Below are 25,130 nucleotides of genomic sequence, written 5' to 3'. Positions count from 1 at the left end.
TTTTTTGCCCTGCCTAATCTGCAATTAGAAAATGTTGGCTGATTCCTATTTGTAAGAATTTGGGATTCTTGCATTTTACACAGGCCTGCAGGATACTGACCTACGATACCCATCCTCCCATTGTGTTTGCTGTTTCTCGTTATTTATTCAGTATGTGGCGTAGGAGGCAAATCTTTCTAACCTAATTGTTGCACTTATTGCTTTTATTTCTCGTACCCAGATAACTTGTAGTTTAATTCTCTTTGAACCTTTTATGACTATTTATTGTTTTATTGTGCTGATGTATTTTATGTGCACTTTTATGGTCATTTGACCGAAATAAAGGAATGAATGAATGAATGACTATCTTATTTTATATTACTGGGGGCAAATTGGCAATTATGAAGTGTGGGTCTACCTTCATAGGTAAGTGGAGGGCTGTAAATAGCAAATAGGACATATATCCAACATGTGAAAGACACAGCGTGAAAAACAGAAACAATTATCACAGAGGATGGCGGGCAGGGTCAAGGGATACTTACTAAGAAGGTAAGAGGATTAAGAAGCAGTGAGTTTTAGGTTTCTCTCTAATGGCAATAAGGAGGGATACAGTCGTATGTGTTTCTTCTTGATTACCTATATTAACCAGATGTGTAACTCGGGTGCTTTCTTGTACTCGTTTACACCCTCAATTTGATTATTGTTTATTTACTTTTTGGTTAGCACTAATGCAGTCCAAATTTTGCCTCGGAGTATTTAGTTTGAGAGGAAGGAGATTACACAGGGGTACATTTGTCGGATTATACGATAAGAGATAGATAATGGAAGTTACAATACTATGCTGGAGCCAGGATTATCAGTTGTGTTGCAGAACACTAGCCTATCGGGAAAAGCGAGTGGTCAAACACTGTGTGAATATCAGAAAGTTGTCTTTGGGGCAGTGTTTAAGTGAGATTTAAAAGATAGGGGGGGTTCTAACCAGGGGATGGCCAAAGGAGCATAAAGCGGAATCTTTTCCAAGGGTTGGGGCATGTGTATTTACGTGCATGTCTTAAAACATGTAAACTTTGGGTGCTTAACACAGCGGACCACCTAACTAGTATTTCGGTGCCAGTGCCACCCTTTGATCTTTGTGTTATTGCATCCAATGTCGCGCACACCTGGTCATACACCTAAAACAAGTTAGACCTATTAGCTTTTCCAATGTTTGTTGGCAGTAGCAAATAAATGAGTAATAGAAAGTCTTTGCTGCGAACAATTAGGATTGGATATGTTGAGTTCTGAAAACATGGCAGTATGAAGTACTAAGATCTAAAAGGGGACGGTGGTCTTCGCAGTGACTTGGTCACTACTGTCTCCCCCTTTCATACCACCTTCTTCTGTAGTCTCTCACTCTTTTAGATACTTGCCCCTTTTGCTGCAGTGTATAATTCTGAAATCATTCTCAAGCATATTTAGCGTTGTTTTTCTTTTCAGCAACGCCTTTTTGCTCTCACCTTTTCACACACTTTCTTTCATCTTCTATACTTTGCCAACACCCCCATCACACCCACCAGCAAGCCCTGCTTTTCCTTTGGTACTGTTAAAATGTTACAACTGTGTGTCTCCTTCAAACACTTTCAAATCTAATCTATTCACAACTGAAACTGGCACATATGTGCCATTGCTCTGTGCCTTCCGCAGACAAGCCAAAGATTGGATGTGCTTGTAGTCTGAACGCCTTTATAACTGGGAGCCACTGCGAAATTTGCACTGCCTTCAGCCTCAGCTTCAAAGCTCGCAGTTGTGACTCGTCAAATACCCACCCACAAATTAAACTCAACCTGACAGCCAGAGGAGACTCAGGCCACAGTAAGCTATTCAATAGTCACATGCTGCATGAAAAAGACTTTAGAAACTCAATACCTGGAGAAGGCAAACACTATTAGCGTATGCAAGATAATGTAAAACATGAAATGAAAAGGAGTGCATCCGGATATGGATTACCTCAAGGATTTTTACAATCCTTGTTGAGAAATCGAATAGAGGTTTGTTTGTTACAATTAAGGACATTAATATAGGGCCTGGAAGGGAACCATATCACTTAAAACAAAAATGCTTCTGGGAGAAATAAAAAGTGGCAATTAGTGAAATTAGGAACACACACTTCTAAATGAATTGTCTACAGACTTTTCCCAAAATTGAAGCACATGGACCTCCACAGGACCACATAATGTGGTCAAATGTGTGGAAGGAGATTAGATTTCAATATGTTGGATTTACCAGTGTGGAACCTGGCCAATACCACAGACATCCCTCCCTCCATCTCACCCTCCACTCCTGTCAACACAGGGCTGCCCCTCACCATCTTATGATCACTGCTCGATGTAACTCCCTAATCCAATAATTCTTACCCTCTGCTGATCCCGAGCTTCTTCACACACTCTGCTCAGCCCCCTCTCCTTAACAATCTTTGGTACTGTGCTGTTTCTATCTTTCTGCTCCCCTCGCTACTCCTCATCTAACACTGTCACGGAACTGCTCCTCCTCACCCACCGCTCATTACCATCCTCTCAACATCTGTTTCATTTCCATGTCTTCTCCAGCCTCATGCTCCTCTTAACCCTTTGCCTACCAGCTGTTCATCATATTGTTTCACTTTGATCCAGTTCCTTTTCCATCGTGTTCACCAACACCTTCTGGGATTCTGAAATCCTAGGCCCATTTCCAACAGGTGACTGCCTCCATGCTGGCACTTGACATGAAGCCCCGTGAGCATTCAGCTCTTGCCTTTCCGCAGCACAGCTGCTTTTGGGCCAAGCGGTGCAGGAAGATCAAAAAAATAATACCCAGGGCTCATTTCAGATTCACTGGCCGCAGTAAGAATTAGATGAATTTTAAGGATAGGAATAATTTAAATTGCAAATCCTTTGGCACTACCCACAGGGACACCTCTTCTGGACCATAATTTGAAATGGTCCTGACAAGGCTGTCCCAGAGCCATTGTACCAAAATGTCAAATTAAAGCATTCATTTCCATGTCACAGTGAAAACAACAACAAAATACCCTGCGCAGAATAGACAGACTACAATACCACTCCACACATGATCATCCATTCACAGCAATACAGCACTATCACACACCACAACAGATCCCTTACTTACTTTCCCAATCCACCCTCCAGAATAACTTGAGTGCAAAGCACACATCCCCTCTCAGGGCGACCCATTATACAATCCTAAAAATAATATCCGTCAACCCACAGACTCGCCTACCCTCTCAACAAACACCCTTCAAGTCAAAATATCACGTGTATATCAAAAAGTCACTAATATCCGAAACAAACGCTAGAAAACTGAATGAACGTGGAGACAGCAAACTCATCTAACTTTGCACAAGAAAAATGGACTTCCAAAAAAACTCCTTCAAACCATCTCAACAACAGAAACCCCTTTAAAAAAAACAAAAATTTGTCCCCAAACAGAAAGTTCCAAACTTTGCCATTGGCATATTCTAAACCTCCCTTTCAAACATTACATACCAACAGTCACTATGCAATGCTGAACAAACCCGGCAATTGGTGAAAACGGCCAACTTTCAAAATCTAGAAAAGTTAATGCCCTATAATAATTTTGTAAAACCCCGGTCAAAATCGCCCAGAAAACAACCCTAAGTAAAAAAATAAAACTGACAACTAAATAGATTCCTACTTGCCTCCCTACTGGGTCCATAGACTGACACCAAAGGACATCATCAGAAATAATAGTGACAGTACATCACCAAGTCACACTTAACCAGCTGCAGAGGGTACTGGCATCTTGGTCCTAAGAATCCTCTCATTGACCAATCTTAAAACAGAGGGAACAGTCCAGTTATCCACTAACAAGCATTTGTCACAAACCTGATCAAATGACCGATCTCAGGCAAATCAGCGCCAACAACTAACACGCCTGTATTGAAGTCAAATAAAAACCCATTCTGCTCGAATTCTCAGTAAGTTTGCTGCTAGGAGCCAGGAGCACATTGAGGCCATTTTAGTTTGATGAGTTGTACACAATGTTGTTCATTTTTTGGTTCTTAGCTCCATGTTTGCCTTTATGTAAGTCTGGTCCCTTGACAACCGCACAGAATTTAGAATGGACCCTTGAAGATAAAGGGACTTTGCCCCACACGAATGGTTTCATAGGCAGGTCTTGCGTGTATTATTAAAACACTTTATACTAATAGAGGAACCACTGATTTTCAGCAATTTACCACGGTTGGGTTCAGCACAGTACACTTTAAAAAGTGTATCCACTATTAAAACACTACAGTAGTTTGTGCGCCTAGAGGCTTCATCTGTGTCCACTGAGCATTTACAGTTCCCATCCCTGCGGGATTGACTCAGCCTTCCAGGCTTCAGAGGTCGATATAATGGGTACAATTGATTTGGGCAGTAATAACACCTATTATTTAAGAGCTGGACACAATTTAGTCTGCGGTGTTCTGTATGATAAATCGATATTACATTTACTCACGTGCCCGGTGAGCCTGAAGGACTGGCCGGCAGCTCTGCTGTGCCATCTCGCTGTGCCGTGGGCTTCCAGGCGCCTTCTTAGCCCGAAAGAGTCTCTGTAGCTCCAACCATTGGCTCTGTCATTTCAGGGGAGTATCTTAATAATTATACCTTTTGCTTAACTTTCGAAGTCGAGAGGGAAATCCCGTGGGACCTCGCCAAATGTCACAGCACCCTCGAAGGGTACACGAGAGCAAATAGATCCGGATTATACAGAGACAATGGTAAATCATTTCCACCGTACAGGAGCAGAGCACTGCACTGCAGGCAACTCAACCCGAGCATGCCGGGATTTGGGACCCGCTGAGAGGATTCGGGAAGCCAGCACCGGAGCGGAGCACGAGGGCCTGCGTCTGTCAGCAGTGATGGCGGATTAGACACTGATTGCTGCAGGGGGGGCACTCGCGAGAGGCACGCTATTAAACTGAGTCTTAGACCATATAATTGTTTCTGTGCTGAGCACAGGCGCCGGCATAATCTATGGGGTGAGCGAGGAGAGGGAGAAAGGCGGGAAAAAAGAAGGAAAACCTGTGACGCGAGGCACGGGGTAAGCAAAGAAGAGGGAGGAAGCACAGGAGAGATATGGTGGAAGCAAAGAGATAGGGAAAAGGAGAGGCCAAGGAGACATGAAGCAAAGGCGAGAGGGGAAGCGCAGGGCAGAGAGGAGGGGGAAGTAAAACCAGGTGAGCTGAAATGAAGCAAAAGAAAGAGGAATTAAATGAGGAGAAGAAGGAACTGAGTAGAGAAAAAGAAAAAGCACTGTAGAGAGAAAGCAAAGGATAGAGACTGTGGAAGAAAATAAAATAGGAGAAGCAAAGGAGACAGCAAAAAAAGGTGTGAGGACGCACAGGAGAGAGATGGAGAGCAAAGGCGGGTGCGCAGGAGAAAGTGGACCAAAAGAAAGTAAGTATGAATAGGCTACAGGATGCAAAGTGGGTAAAAGTGTGAAAAAGCAAAAGGGCAGAGGGAAAGTGGAAAAGAGAGAAGTAAAGAAGAAAACAACAAAAAGACAATGATTATTGGAAAGATACAGGAAACGAGGAGAAGTGGCAACAGAGAAGCAAGTGACAGTGGAGCAAATGAAATAGAGAGGGAGCAAATGAGAGAGAAAGGATATATGGCAAGAGACGAGAAGAGAATGAAAAGGAAAAAGGGAACTAAATAAAAGTGAGAAGGTAAAAAGGAGAGAAAGAGGAAGCAAGGGACAGAGCGGATGGCGAGAGAGGGTGTAAAAAGCCTGTAGCCTGACAGATCAAGAGACAGAGTAAGCAAAAAGGTCTTTGAGGATGTAAACTAGAGATTGTCAGTAACGGGAAGAAAACGAGGTAAGGGGTATACAAGAGAGCAATAGAGAAAAGAAGGGAAATGTGAGAAAAGTAGAGTCTGGAATAAAGGAAAGAGAAAGAAAAAGAGGACGCAACATGGGTAAACAGGAAAGTGGAAATCCGCTGGAGAAAGAACGCGTAAAACAGGAGAATAAAGGATGGTGAACGAGAGTAGAAAGGCAGGGGATAACAAACGAGAGGGAGCAACTAAGAGAAAGAAAAATACAGAGTTGCATAGAAAGGAAGCACATGGGAGTAAGAAATGTGTAGCAAATGAATGAGAAAAAGGGAAATGAAATGGCAAAAAAGGAATAGGAGAGACATCTGGTTCGGTGGATGATGGAGGAGCCTGTGTGCTAGGCACAAGAAAAAGGCACAGTAATTGGGTATCAGTCTGAGAGCTTTGTAAGCGATATACATTAAGCAATACAATTGAAATCAGTAAAGTGCAGGGAAGTTAATCTGGTACAATTTACTTCAGATATGTTATTGGTCACAAGTTTAGCTGCATGCACACAGGAAGGGAACAGCTGAAACTAGAGGTGGGTGAGCCACTGAAAGCTTGAACCACTGGTAGCCAGGCACGGATCAGTGGTGGTGGGGGGAGGCGGGCGGGGTGGGACGGCGGGCAGGGGGACTGACTGGGCCGAGGTGTAAATTAATTTTTTAATAAAATTACTTACAACGTTGCCGTGTACTCCCTCGCCGCGTCTCTCCTCTGCTGGCCGGAACTAGGCACCGGAAGCACTCAGCCTGAAGCTCCCCATAGCCAATCACAACGCTGCATTGCAGCGTTGTGATTGGTTGAATGCCAAATCACAGCGCTCAGACGAGGATAGGGAGCCTGGGCATGTTCTCCACCCAGGCTGTAATGCAGCCTGGGTGGAGAACATTTTAAGTGCGCTTGAATGTTTGGCTGGCAGAAGACTGCCCGCCAAACATCTATTCGCCCTTTAGAGAGTGCAAAATACTCCTCCTCCCGTCCTGTTAGAAGAGCAGCCCCGTCCCACCTAGCAAAGATGCCACGCCTGCAATAGGAAAAGATAGAATTATAATAATTTTCAGTTATTATCATTTTATTTTTCCTTTCACTGCTGAAAAGCAGTGGGGCGACCCTCCTCTGCCTTAGCGGAGGAGCCGCCACTGGCTTGATCCAGGCTTGAGCCATATGCCTGGCTTCTGGATTCAACTCGAGGTCCTCTGAGAAACTTGAGCCAAAAAAACGAGTTGAGCTTTCAGTGGATGCAATGAGGCTTAGTGACAACAGCTGCCAACCATGAGCCACAGGGAACTCGTTTTGAATCCTGGCAAATTTCCCTGTGCCGGAAAAAAAAAGAACATTATCTGTGTCTGTTGAGAAGGGCTCTTATGTCCTAGGGCAAAGGATGCACCCTGTGGAACAACCCAAAATAAAATGTGAATACTGCATTCTCACAAGCTATAATTCATTCTTCAAGAATTAAACCAGTAAAAAAAAATTGTCAGAAAGAGCTAATGGATTGAATTCGAAAAATCTGGGCTCGTTCTCAGCTTCACCGCTTTACCCAATTGTGTGATCCTAGGCAAATACTATTTCACCGAACCTTCTTTGTGTTCATTATCTCATATGAAACCACCTTCAAATATGTGACTTCCGGGTGTGTGCTGTACAAAAATCTATCTTGCATTTCAATGAATAGGCTATAACGTTGCTATATCGATAATAACATTCTAGGCCACATCCAGGGTAAATTATCAACTGACTTGCCTCTTGGTTCACTAGTAGCATTATCATCACGGCGCGGGCAGGAATACATCTCAGTTCTTGTTTAAAAACGCGTACATTTTAATAAAGGTTCCTAAAATGTACAGATACACTCTGATGTACGAATGTGAAACGCTTCAAGACAGTACAAAATATACTTTAAAAATAATTGTAAGGAGCCGTATCATGTTATATCAAGATATGTGTGCACGATTGACAAGACGAATATTTTTAGTGCTAAATCACGAAGAACCAAAAGATAAGACCCCCAAACCACCAGGCCACCGTGCTACGGCTAAACTCAACCCTCCTAAAAGGAACATGCGTTTTCAGGCCAGGAAGCGGAAATGCCACATCACGAGGATGTTAAACAAGGCTGCCGCGAGAAGTGGGGGGCCACAGCCGCCTCCTCCGCACACGGGCACAGTAGTCTTGCCCATTAGATGCTCGACAAGCCCCCAGAGAAAAGCTTTTAATGGAAGAAATGCCGGAGCAAAGAGAGCTGGAAAGTGCTCTCATCAGCCGCGTCCCCGTGGGGATCAGATCCGGAGACATCTCAGGGAAAGAAAGGCACGTGCCGGCATTTCCGGAAGACGCGCTATCGGCGCGGGCACAAGACAGCGGCTAATGTGCGTGTTGCTTGCCCAGGTTTGACTCACTGAACCCAAGGAGGCGGGTTGGTGTCCATTATTACCCCCCCAACCCGGGATTATGGGCACGGAGCGCCATGGGCAGCTTCGAGAAAGCAGCCCCATATTGGGGATGAGGGCGGGCTTCCGCTCCGAGCAAGGCCTATGCAAAGGCCCTGTGAGTGCCGTGCCACCCCAAATGAAAATAAAACAATACTTTAAACTAAATGGGGCTCGTCTTTATTGTACGTTGATTGCTTTCTGGACAAAGCCTAGTCAAATCTGCCTGATGGAACATCAACTTATAACAATATCAGAACAGGGCAGTGAATGTTTGCTCTCCTTCCCCCAGAGTGCCCTCTGCGCCTGCTACTAAGGTTCCAAGCAGAAAGAAACACCCCCATCACTTCAAATAATGTGCACTATCCTACAATCTAATATGCATTTAAAATTATTGTACGTTGATTGCTTTCTGGACAAAGCCTAGTCAAATCTGCCTGATGGAACATCAACTTATAACAATATCAGAACAGGGCAGTGAATGTTTGCTCTCCTTCCCCCAGAGTGCCCTCTGCGCCTGCTACTAAGGTTCCAAGCAGAAAGAAACACCCCCATCACTTCAAATAATGTGCACTATCCTACAATCTAATATGCATTTAAAAATTGACCTTTAAAGCATTTGAATTTTTTCTCCGGCTTTACAAGCAAAAGTTCTGCACTACAGTTAAAAATATGATGCTTGGCAAATAGGATGCACCAGTCGTGCAGGTGTGGAGAGAGAGTGCTTGAGCCGTTATCCACGTTCTACTTTTTATCCTCCAGAAATAGACATGATTCAGGTGGTGTGTAGCCAACGGATCAAAAAGACAGTATACGTTTTCTTCCTAACCATCAGATTTTTGGGGAAATATTTTGAAGTAAACACAAATGTTCCCAAGGTAACTGAAAATGACACCAATTCAGTTCTGGTGTTGCTAGGTTTACGGTCACTCTTGTACCCTGCAAGAGGGCTTTCATTGTCCTGTTCTGGTATGACGCCTTTATCTGAAAGAAGTCTCACCCCCGTTGTCACTTGTATGTGTCAACGACTGCCTTGAACCTCCGTACATTCCATCCTCCTCCCCAATGAAAATGTATCACCGTCAGAAATGTAACTACCATCAAAGGTTCATTATAACACAGCCGCACACTGTACTGAGGAAGCAGGCTGTCCTTTGTAAGCCACTGCATTTACAAGGTACACGTTGTTTTTTGAAGCTTCCATTTTCTCTCATTAAATAAACCCTTGAGGCTTGTAAAAATGAGACTGATTTCAAAACATCTTTGCAGTGTGTGTGTGTGTTTTCTCTCTCTCTCTCTCTCTCTCTCTCTCTCTCTCTCTCTCTCTCTCTCTCTCTCTCTCTCTCTCTCTCTCTCTCTCTCTCTCTCTCTCTCTCTCTCTCTCTCTCTCTCTCCTCTCCTCTCCTCTCCTCTCCTCTCCTCTCCTCTCCTTCCCCCCCCCCTGGAACATCAACAGGTTTACAAAACTGTGCTCAGGATGTGCTCCCACTGTACGTCAATCTGTGACCCTCGCTGAGCATCACCATAAACCATCCTAATGCACACAACCCTTTGCCCCTGAACTGCTCATTATCCTGGACACCCAGTCTCCTTAGGAGCCATGTCTTCCACTACTCCCTCGCTGCATATCTCCCAGAGCTCCCATGAGGTCAATCTTTCGATGCTCCCCTGAGGCATGTGCACCCAGTGACCCTAAGAAAAACATCTTTAACCCACGCACATTACCCAACAGGTGAGTACCAGGCAGGTAAGTACCAGGCATGCCCCTTTTTGGTACTTTACCCAGGTTAACTTTACCATACAGATAAGTAATTCTTATGAAGTTATATCATGTAAATCATTATATCATTTTGAAACTGGTTATTTAAGGGTTAAGGGATGGGTATGTGAAGGTAGAGGACAGGTGGGTAAGAGGTTTTATGGGGTTAGAGTGGAGTAGTAGTAAACAGAGATAAGAGATTTTTAGGGTTCAGGTGCGAGTAGCAGCAAAGGGATGTACGTTTTTTAAATTCAGGGACAGGAAGTGGTAAAAGGAAGTAAGATATTTTGGGTTTAGATGCATGTAGAGGTAAAGTGAGATAAGGTTTATTTTAGGATTCTGGGGTAGATAACTAAAGGTAAGGTTTGTTAGGGTGCAGTACCATGAGGAGGTAAAGAGAGATAAGGGGTTTTTAGGATTCTGGGGTAGGTAAAGGGAGGTAAGGGTTTTTAGGATTCAAGGGGTAAAGGTAAGTACAGGTTTTTTTTTTTTTAAAAAGGGGGTTTGTGGAGATGTGTGAGGAAATGAAAGTAAAAAGGTGGGGTTGGGTAGTGATATGTATATAGATAGATAGATAGATAGATAGATGGAGAGATAGATAGATAGATAGATATCTCAGACAATTCCCTGCATGGGTTGTAAAGCCCTACATTGCATTACAAAGCATTGTAAAGACCAACGTGTTGTAATGTCCCAAGGGTAAAAGCTTGCGGGGTAAAGCCCTGCGTTGTAAAGTGTGATATTTAAGGCAAACTGCCTATTTGCCTCTTTAATGTGTCCTATGTTTTTCACACTTCGTTAATTTTAAGGGACAGCTGCTCTGACAGCTGCTTTGTAATGGATGGTGTTTTATATCATGCAAAGCTGCACCTGGACTTCTGGCTGTGGTCAGAATGGGAGTGTTAAAAATTAGCATATTAAATTATGAATACCGGGGTGGGATTAAGCATGTGCGCTACATTAAGAAGGAGACAAAATCTATCCAAACTAAAGATCTTAAACAGAATGGAATCTGTCACTTTCACATTACATACAGATCTTGTCAGAAATTAAATTGGCCCACAAATATATGCTAATGGAACTGTAACTTGTTTTGGTACCTAGAGCATGCACGTTACACATGCATTTCTGCACCTAAGCCACCGTAACTAGGTTAGTATGTTTAGAAACTGTATCCATCAGACACAAACATCTTAACTACATGCCTTAACTCTCTGAACTGTTTTTTAATGTCTTCCCTTAGAAATAAGTTACAAGTCAGAAATGTTGGCCGTCTGTATGACTGATTTCCATAGGATCAATGGAAAACAAATTACAATATTGCTATATTTGGAGACCACCAAAAAAAATGCACTTCACACTTTAATACCATTCCTTCAGGCCCCATCCGACATAAGTGGTGGGTACAATTCTCATATTCACCTATTATAATGCTGTTGTTACGAGGGGCTATGCCACCCCCTCCCCAAAAAAAGCATACACTGCTGGAAATGATTCTGACTCGAAGAAGCAGTCCGGAGGATCATTAAAATCCTGGTGAAGGAAAAGGGATGAGTTAACATATCCAAACTAAGGATGCTGGATTAGTGGTGTTACACACTTTAGAAGTGAAGCAGTGTTAATGGCTGGTGACAAAATGAAACCTAAAGAGAGGAACTGGGGATCACACCCAATCTAAGGAGTGGGGATTGGGATCATGCCCACCCTAGGGAAATGGAAAGTGGACATTACAATCAACATTAGGAAAGGGATGTGCCTATCATAACCAATCTAAGTATCCAGTGAGAAAGATTCAGAGACGAATCCAAAGCAAAAACAAAATTATTAGCAGATTAAGAACAAGCAGCAGCAAAGCCAATATGTTTTGCCCACGCCCGATCTATTGGCTTTGTCAATGTTTTTTGAACATGTTACACAGCAGGGTGAGTTGCTGTGCAAAAATAATAGTGCTATGATGCATCCAGCGTTGACCGCGCCATATCCCTTTTTTCCTTTTAGCCACTATGCACAGCAGAACACGCAGCTCTGCAATATGTGTAAAAACAGTGGAAGGACACTGGCCACAGCAAGGAAGCTGTATTTGTCCATGCGCCATGGCAGGGGCACACACAAAGCCCAAGGAAGAAGCAGTATGGAGAAGGAGGCTCTGACCAATAAAAAGCAAGGAAACAAGTTTGACGTCGGAGCCAACCAATGCTAAGTAACAGGTGGGCTTTAAGCTTTTTAGTATAGTTTACTAGAGATTTCATAAGCCCCACACAAGCGATGTGCAGGTGAAACCAAAAAAGAAAGGTAAGTATTAAAAAAAAGCTTAGAAATGTGGGAAACGTGCAGAGGGAGAAAAACGTAAAACTATTTTTTAGGATTACATGCAAGAAATGTGAGACCATCCAAACAGCAGCCAAGTAAGCAGAACTATTAGCCTCAAGTGGAAAAAAGAGAAGAAAACAAAAAGGACATTAGGGAATAATCTGCTTAAAAATTATTTTCCACCACCAAACATGCCTCACCTGCTCAACATTTTTCCATAGTATAAATATATTACCAAAATGGAAATAAACTCATCATAGGATAGCTTCTTCCCATAAAATCTCAGTCTTGGGGAGAGGATGTAGACTTACAACTAGAGGTGTCGACCTCGAAGCTGGAGAACCTGGTTTGAGTCTCGGCAGGGATGCTCAACATCCTGTGATTCAGGGCAAATCACTTAATCTCCCCATGCCTAACAAAAATGAATGTGTCCATCGTGAACGAAATCGGTGCTCAGGTAAGGCGCTCTGATACCTGATATTTTCGGGTCTAGTTCGCAATATAGAAAACTCTAAAAAATAAAAAATAACTGGGGAATCAACAATTGCTACCAGCAAGAAGCACGCAAACCATTAAACAATCTGTACCATTTCAAGTAGTGTGCAGCACTCTGCGCAGAGAGATCATCTCAGGCCTAATTGAAAACCCACAATAGAAGAAAGGTGCTCAGCGCATCTCCTCCCCTTCTGACTCACTAACCCAATGCATCAAACAAGACAAGTGGCCCATAATAGTGAAGACCTTTAAATATGACTTCATGCTTGCAACTAACAACTTCAAAACAGATTTATGAACCCAATAGTGAAAGGCTACAACAATACCATCCTCCGTTTGGTATGCAGTCTAGCAATACCTGCTTTAAAATGTCAATGCACAAAAGAACTGCTTGGTGCATTCGACATTTCAGGAAAGTTAATCTGCCAGTAAATCTAAAAAACATACTGAAAAGAGAACAAGATGTCTGATGCAGCTCTACCAACCCTACGGAAGGCCAGAATTTTCAAAATCAGTTCCAAAGTACAAAGCCACACTAGCACTCTCGCCCATGTGGTGAAGGCTTCTTCTCAACAAACAACTAACTGTATGGAATTTGGGGATTTTATTAAAGAAAAAAACATCCTCAACAAAATGTACTCTAAATTGCCAACCATCATCACAACTTGCTACCTAATAAGGTTGGATTGGTCTAATTTCTTCTCACTATTTAACGGTCTACTTAAAATCCTAAAAACAAAAAACTGACAATCTATGTTGATTATCTAATTCCAACCAATACCATAAAAGTCTCCTTAAGAATATTTATCGATATATGGAACAAATAACTTAACCCCCTATGTTTTTTAATTAATTTTTATTAATGCCTGCCAACAAGCAATACAAAAGAAAGTAAAAACACAAAGTCTGATATGATCATTAACTACCATCCAAAAAGCAAACAAACTTTCTAAGGCAAAACTATAAGCATTGCCACTCAACCATCTAAAACGTCACAAATAGCAATTTCCAGGCATTGCATCAATCAGGATACTGCCCAAGTTGAAGTAAAGAACGCCCAAATAAAAAAACCGGAACATTTGCTGTGTACTTAATGAGGGAAACATCTATTTCCTCAACCATTTGCATCTCTTAGCAGCCTTAGCATTGACCGAGGAAAGGAAACACACCGCCTGAACTACAACATGGGCTTACAAAATAAAGCAGTGGATTTATTCTTTCTTTTCCTGGCCAACAAATGATTAGGATTCAAATAGCATTCTCTTAACTCAGCCGGTTGTCACAAGACAATCACAGGGCTCTATTCCAAGTCCCTTGCGACTTCGTCCTAGAGCCACTGAGACTTCTGATGAAGGATCAAGATGTCACTATCCACCAGAGCATAGACAACACCTAAGGACATCAAGCACCTCTGGACTTGCCTCTCCTAGATCAAATCCTGAATGGCCAGCAACTCTTCAGGCTGCACCCTTACAAAACATTTCTTGAAAGTTTCCAAATCTGTATACCAATCGTTAACCTTCAGCCTATATTTTTCATATGAAGGAAACAACCACCACATTTACAGGTAGGATTAGATCTGGACTAACACTAATGTCTTAACCTCGGAGGAAATATACAGATCAAACGGGCAAAGTTGCAGTTGTAAATTATCAAAAAGATCAAAGATTTCAACTTTAGCCCCCCCCCCGGAGTTTTATATAGCGCAAACTTGACCAGAGGCTATCAGAGTGCTTTACATGAGAACCAGTTGCGTTACATAAAGACACCTTCATTTGTTAGGCAACGTGATTTGCCCAGAATCACAAAATGTTGAGGGTCTTCGCAGAGACTCAAACCTGGCTCCCCAAATTTGAGGTCGACCAGTCCAGCCGTTAGGCCACATGCTCTCCTACAAGCTACAGATCTGTGATGCAGCCGGTTAAGCATACCATCTTGAAACCTGGCCATTTTAGAAGAGAACCTGTCTGCAGCTGCCGGCCTGGCTTAAGAAGTGTATCCCATTACTTTTAACATTACAGACACGTTAAAGCCCAATGGAGACCACAATAACATGCAAAACGGCTTGTCTCACTCACAAAAATATACACCTCTGTTATTGCGTATCTAACTGACAAATGAATATTCTAAATAATTCAAATTCAAAGGTGCAAAAAGATTCTAAAGTCAGAATTGAAAAACTGAGAACGTCGTGACTTCTCACAAAATCCCACTCAGGATCTGCCACCTCAATTTGGGACTTATTAAGACCGATCCAATCATCTCTGATGCAAATCTTAGGAAAGCATTACATCCTGCATTCTTCTCGTCACTCCCTCTCTTCCTCTAGATGGACTTGTGTATCCAATTCCCAATTCCTTCCACTATTACACCTCATGCTCTCATGAATCTAATTTGTTTTATGTTCATTATGATTTCCTGGAAAATCTGTGGACCAACTGTGGCTTTGTCAACCCAATAGCTATAAAGTGATTTGAGACTTATTAAGATAAAGTATGTACTACTTAATACAACTAAATAAAACATTTAAAACGTCTCTGAAAAAAAATAACAATATTACAAACTGAACTTTGGCAATGTAGGCCTGAGGGCATGCCACAGCCTTACTCAGCCCATTGAAAGCCACATTCGTGCCATTGGGAGTCGTATCCTGATTGAAAAAGTATGATCAAGTCTCTTAAACGCCTCTGCATTACACTGGCTTCCTACTGAGGCTAGAACTAAGTTCAAACTGGAATCCCTTACATTTCAGCATGCACTCGTACCTCAAGGGCCTACTCATAGTCAGGTGGCAAATGAGGATTGCGAAGCAAGAATGCACTTGTACTCGAAAGCCCTCGATTCCGAATCTCCCACCAATCATTTTCAGGGCGTGCCCCACCCTTTGGAACTCTCTCCCTAGCTAAAGAGTTATCTATTTAAATGAGATCTTCCACCACAACACTAGCATGATTATTTTTGGGAGTTTATTTTACACACCGAAGACGGGCATGATGAGCTAATCAACATTTAAAGGAATAAAATGCTGTCTTCCGCCCGTTAGTAACAGAATATGGGCAACTGAAGTGGCATGTGAAATGATTACGTAAGTCTTGCAAAAAAAAACAACAAAAAAAAACGCCTTCACTTCCGATAATGAGCTTTGCCGGGGGCAATGTGAAGAATGAAACCCAGGGAAGCTCAAGGCAAGATGCCTGTCCTCCTCTGTATAAAATATGCAAAGATGTCTCAAATGCCCCTAAAGCACCACAGGCATTATGTCTTTTCTCTTGTAAAAAGTGGGTCAGTAGCGGGGCTTTTGAATACAAGTGAATTCTTTTTATTAAAGAAATGGTACATGTAAGAAAAGAAATCTGCCTGTATACAGCCCCCGCCTTTCTTCTCCTTGGCCCAGATGGATTGCGATTCACTGTAATTTTATCATAAGCTGGATCGCTGTACAATTTTCACCTCTTTTTATGAACTGGTTATTTGGGAATGCTAGCTAAACATTGAAACAGGCAGAGTTATAAACTGCCTTGTGTGCCACTTTTAGGATGGGTGGTTTACCAGTAGATATTTTGGCACAAACAAAAGACCATGAAAAAAATGTAATGCTTAGGGTTGTTTGCAAGTTGTGTTAAGCAGCGACTCTTCCGAAACGACGGAGGAGCATAGCCCCACTGCTTGGCTCAGAGCCACCAAATGAAAAATAGAACGATGTTGTAGCATCATGTATTTATGTGAGCCAGCACTGTAAGGTGGGGCAGGGCCGAGGCATGGGAAGAGGAGTGCTCTTCAGGCGGACCTAAATACACAAGCACTTAGGTTTCTCCAGCCCAGCTGCATTGAGCAGCCTGGCTGCAGAAGCCCCACAGACTCCCTGACCTGAACGGAGCCTCTTTTCAGCCTGCTCAGGCCAATCCCTGTGCTGCTTTCTTAGAATAGCAGTGCGGGGATTGGATTGGACTCTGTCACAGAAGCTGACAGGAAGAGGAGAGGAAGCGTGATGCCGGAGGCGATCGTAGGCTTCAGGTAAGTTCTTATTTTTAAATTAATATTTTATTACTAACACACCCCCCCACTTGCGCGACAGAACCCCTCCTGCGTCCCCTCCACCCACCCCTCCACCCTTTGTTTGTGGCGGCCACCACTGGTTGTGCTATGGGTTTTTATATCATATAGTGCATAACCACCGTTAACTCTTTCCCTCTGGTACTCTTGTTTTCACAAAATGGATTCTTAGTTTACAACACTAAAGAAGCTGAAAAAAAGCTAGTCTAGACGTACCTGTACAGTTATTAGGTATTCGTGTCCTCCCCAGGGTAACGCTTTGGCTAGCACAAGACAATGCTGGAGCAAGAATGTTGTACAATATCAATTAGAGTAGTGGGTACAATGGCAGTGTTCATGTTGTAGTTGGCATATTAGTAGCTAAGCATCCTAATTAAGGAGAATAGTGGTCATAGTAAAATTGTCAGTAGAGACTAAGCTGTGCAAATCGGTGCCACAATTTTTATTGTATTAGATAAGACTTGAGTAGCAAGATTTTCAGTTTATTTCCACAAAAGACCAGGTCTGTAGCTAATCATAGTTGGCAGTGAAATAGGTAAGGAGAAAAGAACCTGAACCAATAGTTTTGTCACTCGCATCTAGTCTAGAAGTTTATGTTTTAAGCTGTTGGCTGTGGGAAGATCTATAATCAACCGTTACATTCCCAGTGCAGTGAGACTGCATCAGCTCCATTACAGGCCAAGCCTACCCAGGAGCGAAGCTGTCCGCATACAAAAGCCCTACTGTCATGTTACTAAGAATTTACAGTAGGATTAAAGTCCACCCTTTGCTTAGCACTGGTTGACTTTAATGTCACATCCATTTGCTTCCTGATGGCTTGCCTTGTCCATATTGTGCGGGTCCCTTCCCTTGAGCATACCCTCTTGACTTGTATACTTCCACGGCTCACTTTTAGGGAACTACTTTTTTCTTAAGCACTTTGTTTTCCAGCTGTCTCCCTCATGTTCTTCTTTACCTCCACACTATATTGCGATCTCTTCCGCCAATGTGTTTTTCTCTACCCCACACAGTGAGTTGTCCTCACCCATGCATTTTTCCCATTGTCAACATGTTGTTCTCAACTAATGAGTTTCTCCCTGAAGCTCCTTGGCGTTCCTACTCAAGTGTGCTTCTCTGTCCCTTTCCCCGACGCGCTGCTCCATTGCGGTCAGTTTCTCCAGTCATTTTGGTTTTAATTTCAGATTTTTTTGGGGGGAGGGGGAGCAGGAAGCACACTGCTGCTGGGCCTTCCGCTTTAGAAATAAAAGCGCTTTCGCATTGATTCGTTTTCCTATATTTTTTTTAGGTCTCGCCTAAGCCATCCCGTTAGGCGGGCGAGGCGAGCGAGATTATAGTAAGGCTTTCAAAAGTGTACCCAAAGTGCAGATCGGGTACAGTGCATGTGAGCACAACCACGTGCATTGTAAACAGCTGCCATTTGCTCCCAGACAGTTTGTGTGCGCGCGCCGCGCTTCGCCTCTGCTGCCACTTCAGCTCACCAGGCTGCACAACCCCTCACCCCTCGCTCGCCAATGTCCCTCCCACCCGTCGTTTGATCTCCGCCGCGAGTTCTCACAGGCTCCTCTCCGCCCCCTTCCTTTAATGGCCCTCCCCAACACAGGGCGCGCATCACTTGTTGCATTCATGTTTCAGTCACAGACCCTGACAATTGGAACCCTTGTTGCTTTCACACTCCAGAAAACCCCGCAATAAAACTTTCTATTGAGAGGTGTATGTGCATTAAGTTAGTAAAGCAACAATACAGATGCAGTTCACTTTAATGTACAAAATGCCCTTCAATGAGCGGTGATCTATGGACACTTTCATATTGGGCCCCCTTGGGTGGCGCGACCTTGTCCGGCGTCCCCCCCCGACGGTCCTGGTGGCGCTGCGGTCCCCATCGCTGGGCCTACCCTACTCCGCCGCATGGGCCTCCACCTTGGTTAGGAGCTTGACATCCGCTACACCCAGCACGTCGTGCTTGTACTTGCTCACAAACTGCTCCATCTGCTTCACCTCGCCGGGAGACAACTCATGGCATTTCGAGGGGTCCTGGTCGTGAGCTAACAGCTGCTTTGCCAACTGCTTCTACCTGTACTGTGCGCCCTCAAAGCCGGCGACCGGCAAGAGGATGAGCAGCAGTCAGAGAGTGTGTGCCATATCACTTACAACACCTCAGAGCAGGCACATTTACAGTGTGGACCAGAAGACATGCCAGGCCGCTCCCATCAGCAGCAAACACATCCATGTTAGCATTAATGGAGACAAGTTCAACCAATCAAAATAGGTTTTTATACAGACTCTACTAACTCACCTTTAATCATCTGCAAGGTGGAAAGTGCTCACAAGACAGCGATGTGAAATTAATTACATCAATTGTATTACATTAGTGCAGTATAGTGCTTTCCAATCCTTTGAACGCCCAAACCGTGTAATAAGCCAGCAGACTGCAACAAGGTGTGTTCTAGTACAAAAGAACAAAACAGCCACTGAAATTCGAGAGGTCTAGGAATGGAGCATGTTTCTATTAATGGAAATACAGAAATTTCAGTCCCACACCCCAAACACAGAAAGAGTACACCAGAGTGACCTAACCGCACCTCAACATTAAAAACACAAATGCTGAGCAGCTGTTCAGGGCTCAGATTAGTAACACACGCATTGCTGAGGTGCAACTGACACCGCAGGCCACACACAACCCTTCTGAGGGCCTTAATCTTTCGAAAATTCTGCACTGAAAGAAAAGATTTGTATTCAAATCATGAGCTCTGGTTCATCCGGCACAAGTACAAACTGCAGTGCGGTTTTAATTTTTTGCTCTTAACATAGTCAACGGGCTGTTACCATATACAGTAACAGAAGCTTGGGAATATCCGACGGTTTCCTGCAGCTGACAAGACAAGACAAATGACAATGTGTAGTGCAAGGGCCTTCAGCGAGGCTGCTAAGTACACTCCAGAATGTAGCCTTGCTGCTACACAACGCTGCTATGCGGGTCCGACGCACAGCACTGGTAAGAGATACAACTCAGTTAATACCCAGCCTGTCGATGAACATGGACGCTACAGTTCTAGCCTCACCCAAGGATTTAAGTGGGCAGGGTCGCTCCTGGTCTCAGAGCCTTTAGTAATTAAAAACGTACATTGAAACGGGTCCATATCTTCATGTCCTTAACTTTATTGACAAATAACACTGATCGATTACTGAACATTGATTGTAAAAACCGTTATGGTAATTCATACCAGCTATGTAGTTCCTGTTATATTTCACATGATTTACATCAAAATAACAGTCGGGATGCACACTATAGAGATCACAGAAATGTAGTGTGCATGTTGAAGCCACACCCTTAATTACGTAGGCCATGCACCTATAGAGGGTGGGTCTTTTTCTTTCCCTCTTCTCTCTCTCTCAATCCCCCCCTCCCTCCCTCCCTCCTCTTAAGGTTAAATTTGCTCGGTAGACCTGCCAAAAAACTGTGAGTGCTTACAAACAGGACACATCTCAGTATTTAGAAGGCTGCTGATTTTAAGCCAGCATTTAAGGTGTATTCAGAGCATGGGGAAAAATTCTAAGCTCAAACCTGGTGTTGTACAACGAGGCAGCCAATATCATCTATGCCACGTCTCATCTTGGCCATAAAGCATGTAACCACAAATAAGACGTGTTTAAATTGGAAATTATATTGTGGGATATAAAAAGAAATCATCACACAAACATTGGCAAGAAAAAGATCAGGAGGTTAATAGGTAAGAAAGATAAGGGTTAGGTATAATAAAGAAAATAGCATTAAAGTACAATACAAATGTTAAAAGAAAGGTGTAATGGGCAAATCCCCCATAAACTTATACCAGCATTGGCATAGCCAATAGGTCTCGCCTTTGGGACCTTATAAGTGTTTAGCCATGCAACAGTTGATGTTGTTGCAGTAAGGATATTATGCTGCATAACTAAATACTTATGAGGTCCCAAAGGCGAGACCTATTGGCTATGCCAATGTTTGTTTCATTTCGCGGCCACAGCTGCCTCTGTAGCGGCTCATTAATTTAATTGCTGTTACTCATGCTGGTTTGCTTGCACTCCCCCATCCCTGTCCTCCACAGCTGCTGCAGTCGCTGGGCGCTACACCTTTCAACCTCCAGATTTCTTTGAAAGAGCTGCTGCCCCGGCCCAACTTTCCCCATACCCGGCCATGACCGTCGAGTTATTTACATACCAAGTCTGACTCTGGCTCGGCTCTAAAATTTGCTGGGTTGTCCACCTCTGTTCATATCTAAGGATAGCTGCATTTGTATCAATATTCCTTTCAATGAAGATCAGATGGGAGTACACAGAGAGCAGCTCTCCGGGCCCAATCTGAGCACAAGCACTAACCAAGCAAACAATGTGTTTGAGACGTCCGCCTTAAAGCAGTGCTATACCCGCCTTTTCTTGACTTCAGATTTTCCCAAACCCATATTTTGTTTCTTGAATGTGTAACATTTTGAAATTAAGAAATGTTTGCAACTTTTTTGCATTTAAGGGCCCCATTGTTATTACACTCCGTTTCTCTCTCTCAGCCTTCTTTGCACTCACGTTTGAGAATGGCTCCGCCGAGACTCCTAAGCACATACATCTATAAAATGAGCATGTAACTCCAGGTGGTGCAGTGAAATGTTTCAACAACTCCACGGGGAAGAATACGTTGCGTTCTTGGCTTAATGCCGGAAATGGCTGAAGTTGTCACGCATGGCACAGGGTCAGTGGGAGTCTGCATAGAAGATACAGCAGTGATGTTACCACGTTCTTCCAACACATTCAGCGGAAACCACTTCAAATTGAGTTCTGCAAATTTAACAGCCAACTGGGCACGTCACCAGAAACACCCGCAAAAGTACCGCTTCTTTAAATAAACAAAAATGCACGATGGCCCGCATTTGGAAATGTTAAGGTACTTTTAGCTGTTGTGTAACAAAACCAGGACTGATGGGCCCACCTGATGTCATAGGCCCTTTGGGGACCCTGCAGTTTAAAACAAAAGCGCCTCCTCGGGTCCCCAAACTGCTTCAGCCTCGGAGATCCAGGGAACTTTCCAGCGGGGGCAGCAGTGACAATTCACGCCGCCCAGCATGAGGTTAATAACCCCACAACCGCTATATATATATATATGTGTGTATATATATATATATATACTTCATTTCACACTAACATATAATATACTTATTTCTACAGACTTTAGCCAACTCGCTTAATTCAGGGATCTCCTGTTGTGTCATTCACATGCTTCTTCTGACCATCTCCGAATACAGCATGGGACAGTGGGAGAGCCCACTTTGGCCACTGGCTAATTTCACCATGAGTTACAGCATTTTACTATTTCACAAGGAGCATATTCACAAACCAAGTGGTTTCCTTCAATGAGAAAGACTACTATATTAAGGTTTGTTTTTTGGGGAATAAAAAAAATATTTTTTAGCCATCGCCTGCTGTACTCAGGATATGGGCATAAAGCTCTGCCCACTTTCCGCCCATCTTTTTAATTGGCTCCTGTCCCTTTCCTCTGTAAATGGTGGCGTTTCATTGGTAAATAGGCTTAGTAGTCCCTCCGTAGTATCCCTCTTTTCTCTTCTTGTAACCTCCCATGAGGACACCCCCCTGTTACATGTGTTGTTACTCCCTAGGTTTTAATTACAGCCTCAAGGCATTTTCTCAGATTTTCTCAGATTTATATTGTATTGTAATTGCATTTATATAGTGCTACTACTCCTGGCGAGGCATCAAATTGCTTTTTCGGCGAGTAGTACGCTACTCAGGAACCCATAAAGGATTAGTGTTGAATTCATATAGTGAAATATGAAAGTAATTTGAGTGGTGGACAGGTTAGTCAGTTATTTGGATTTAGATGGATAACGGAGAGATAGAAGAGGGAAAAAGGTTTGCATTTATACAGTTCTTGTTACCCCTAAAGGGGTGTTGAAGTGCTTTTTTTGGCAAGTAGCACGCTACTCCGGAACCCATAAAGGATTAGTGGTCAATTAGTATAGTGAAGTATGAAGGTAATTTGAGTGGTGGATATTAGTCAGTTATTTAGATTGAGAAGGGTAGCAGAAGTACAGAAAAGGGGAAAAAGGTTTGCATTTATATAGCGCTGATTATCCCTAATGGGGCGTTGAAGCACTTTCTTGGCAAGTAGCACGCTACTCTGGAACCCATAAGGATTAGCGGTGAATTAGTATAGTGAAATATGAAAGTAATTTGAGTGGTGGATATTTATTGGTTATGAGACCATCTTAAATTTCCCTTCATCAGCTCCACACAGAGTACAACCTAATCCGAAATTAATGTAGTAATTATTTTGTCTCATTTCAAAGCTACTAATTGTATATATGCTATTTGAATGTACTCGCAGTACAGTCTTTCATGCAATGCATTATGGGTAGGGTGGATTTACCATATCTTCTGCAGTACTGCAAGTGACCAAAAGAGGTCCCCATTTGGCCGTATATGGCTAGGTAAAAAACACTGGCATTTAGAATACCAATAACTCCAACTTTGTAGACATGCAGTGCTGGTGCTTTGCTCGCTAGGGACCTCTAGGAGCAGCTTGTGGTACTGCACCTAGACATGCAGTGCTAGTGCCTTGCACACTAGGGACCTCTTGGAGCAGTTTGCGTTACTGCACCTAGACATGATGTACCGGTGCCTTGATCACTAGGTACCTCTAGGAGCAGCTTGCGGTACTGCACTGAGACATACAATGCTGGTTCCTGGCTCACTACGCAAGCATTTGCAATGCACTAGGTCTCGCATTACTGAAAGTTATGAGCTATTGGCGTTGCATTATTATTTGCAACGCCAATACCTCAAACTATCAGTAATGCGAGACCTACTGAATTGTAAAAGCTTGTTTGCTTTTAATATGGAGCTGCGCCTCTCCCAACAAGAAACTTAAGGAAAAAGAAAGCTAAAAGAAAATAAGCATTAACAAAACCAAAAGGCTGGCAGCCAATGCCAGATCGACTGGCTTTACAAATGATTGTTTTGTAGTGTAATGATTCCAAGTATAAGCTGCTTTGTCTACAGATCAAGAGTGCCACATGGGACTGTCAAATATTTTACAAGATAGGATAATCAAGACTGATAACTCGAATAAGAAATGGGTCTATTTTGCAGAGAGGCAGTGCACGGTCTGTGGGACTGGGTTAATGTGGTCTGACTGGCGAGCAATTAATGCCATGCTGGCAAGCTGCTGTCTGCAGCTCTATCATGAATGGGCGGGTTTCTAAAGCACCATCACAATCTATACCATTCTCTTTACAGCAGCTGACAGATTATGGCCCGGGCTTGATTAAAGCCACTTTGAGCAAGTGCCTTACGGCGCTAAAAGGTTATCAAATGAGGTCTTGTTGCTGCGGCTAAGGGCGTTTCTGAACGGCAAAGTATGTTTGTGCCTAGGCTTCGAAAATCACTGCACCAGATCAAAGGACATTGCGTTGCCGGGCACACTGCCGACCTTCCATTGCCTCGGCTGAGAGTAGGGAAAGTCAAGCCGGTTGCGGTGTCTATTAAAAATAAATTTGCGTCACTCATTCATCGACCGGCACGCACATAAAACACCGTAGTGACTGGAGGGACTTCGAAGAATTACGCCTGCCCCCGCCTGCTCCCCCCTTCCCCCGTGTTCTCTCTCGTCTGAACTTCAGCAAGAGAGCGCTGCAGGCCCCGGAACATAAAGCACGCCGACATATTGGGAGCATCAGTCTTTCGGAACAGAGGGCCCCCGGCGCCTTCCTTGGCGCGGTCAGTGATCCATTCCTCCCACTACAATGAGGGTACTTTGACAGCCGCGTGGACCAAGAAATGCCTGCAGCTCCTTCAGATCTGCTAATGGCGGGAAGCTCCTTCTGATGGAGCAAGTGTTAGCATTCTCCCGCCTTCTTCTTTCGTTCCTTCACTCTACCCTTCCTCCTCTTCGCGCCTTACTTTGTTCTACCCATCCTCAGCCTCCATTCTTCTTTTTCATCTTCATTCACTCTTTTTCTGTGCCCGTAATCTGGCCTTGTTACCTGGAAACAACCTGCCGCCGTCCTAAGGTGCACGGGTTGTGGCTGCAGGGCGTATAATGTGTCCCGCAGCTCAACAAATAACGGTTTTGGTGTTTGCGCAGCATTTATATTTTTATTTTCCCTCCCCAGTCCTGCTCCCCACCAATGAACTCCTTACAGGACTTACCTCTCAGCATACCAAGCACCCCTGCACCAACAGGACCAGGAGATTTTTAAA

The 25,130-nt window shown here is 43.5% G+C and overlaps 1 protein-coding gene and 1 pseudogene across 3 annotated transcripts in view; one reads left to right on the top strand and one right to left on the bottom strand.

The window, feature by feature from the left end:
• Window positions 1–25,130, bottom strand: part of MRPL11 (mitochondrial ribosomal protein L11) — an 821,503-nt gene that overhangs the window by 638,416 nt on the left and 157,957 nt on the right. The gene's annotated exons all lie outside the window — the stretch shown is intronic.
• LOC144782934 (transmembrane protein 121 pseudogene) overlaps window positions 1–25,130 on the top strand; it is a 51,478-nt pseudogene that overhangs the window by 7,947 nt on the left and 18,401 nt on the right. Inside the window, exon 1 of one of the 2 annotated variants that reach the window (XR_013601322.1) lies at window positions 12,042–12,238. The exons of the other annotated variant lie outside the window; for it this stretch is intronic. The product of XR_013601322.1 is annotated as a transmembrane protein 121 pseudogene, transcript variant X2 (transcript). Of the gene's footprint in view, window positions 1–12,041; window positions 12,239–25,130 lie in introns of those variants that run through there. 2 annotated transcript variants of the gene reach the window in all.

The sequence above is a fragment of the Lissotriton helveticus genome, chromosome 9 (genome assembly GCF_964261635.1).
Source record: "Lissotriton helveticus chromosome 9, aLisHel1.1, whole genome shotgun sequence".
In the NCBI taxonomy this organism is placed as follows: domain Eukaryota; kingdom Metazoa; phylum Chordata; class Amphibia; order Caudata; family Salamandridae; genus Lissotriton; species Lissotriton helveticus.
The sequence above is the reverse complement of the archived record's forward strand: the minus strand, read 5'-3'. Positions and strand labels throughout refer to the sequence as shown.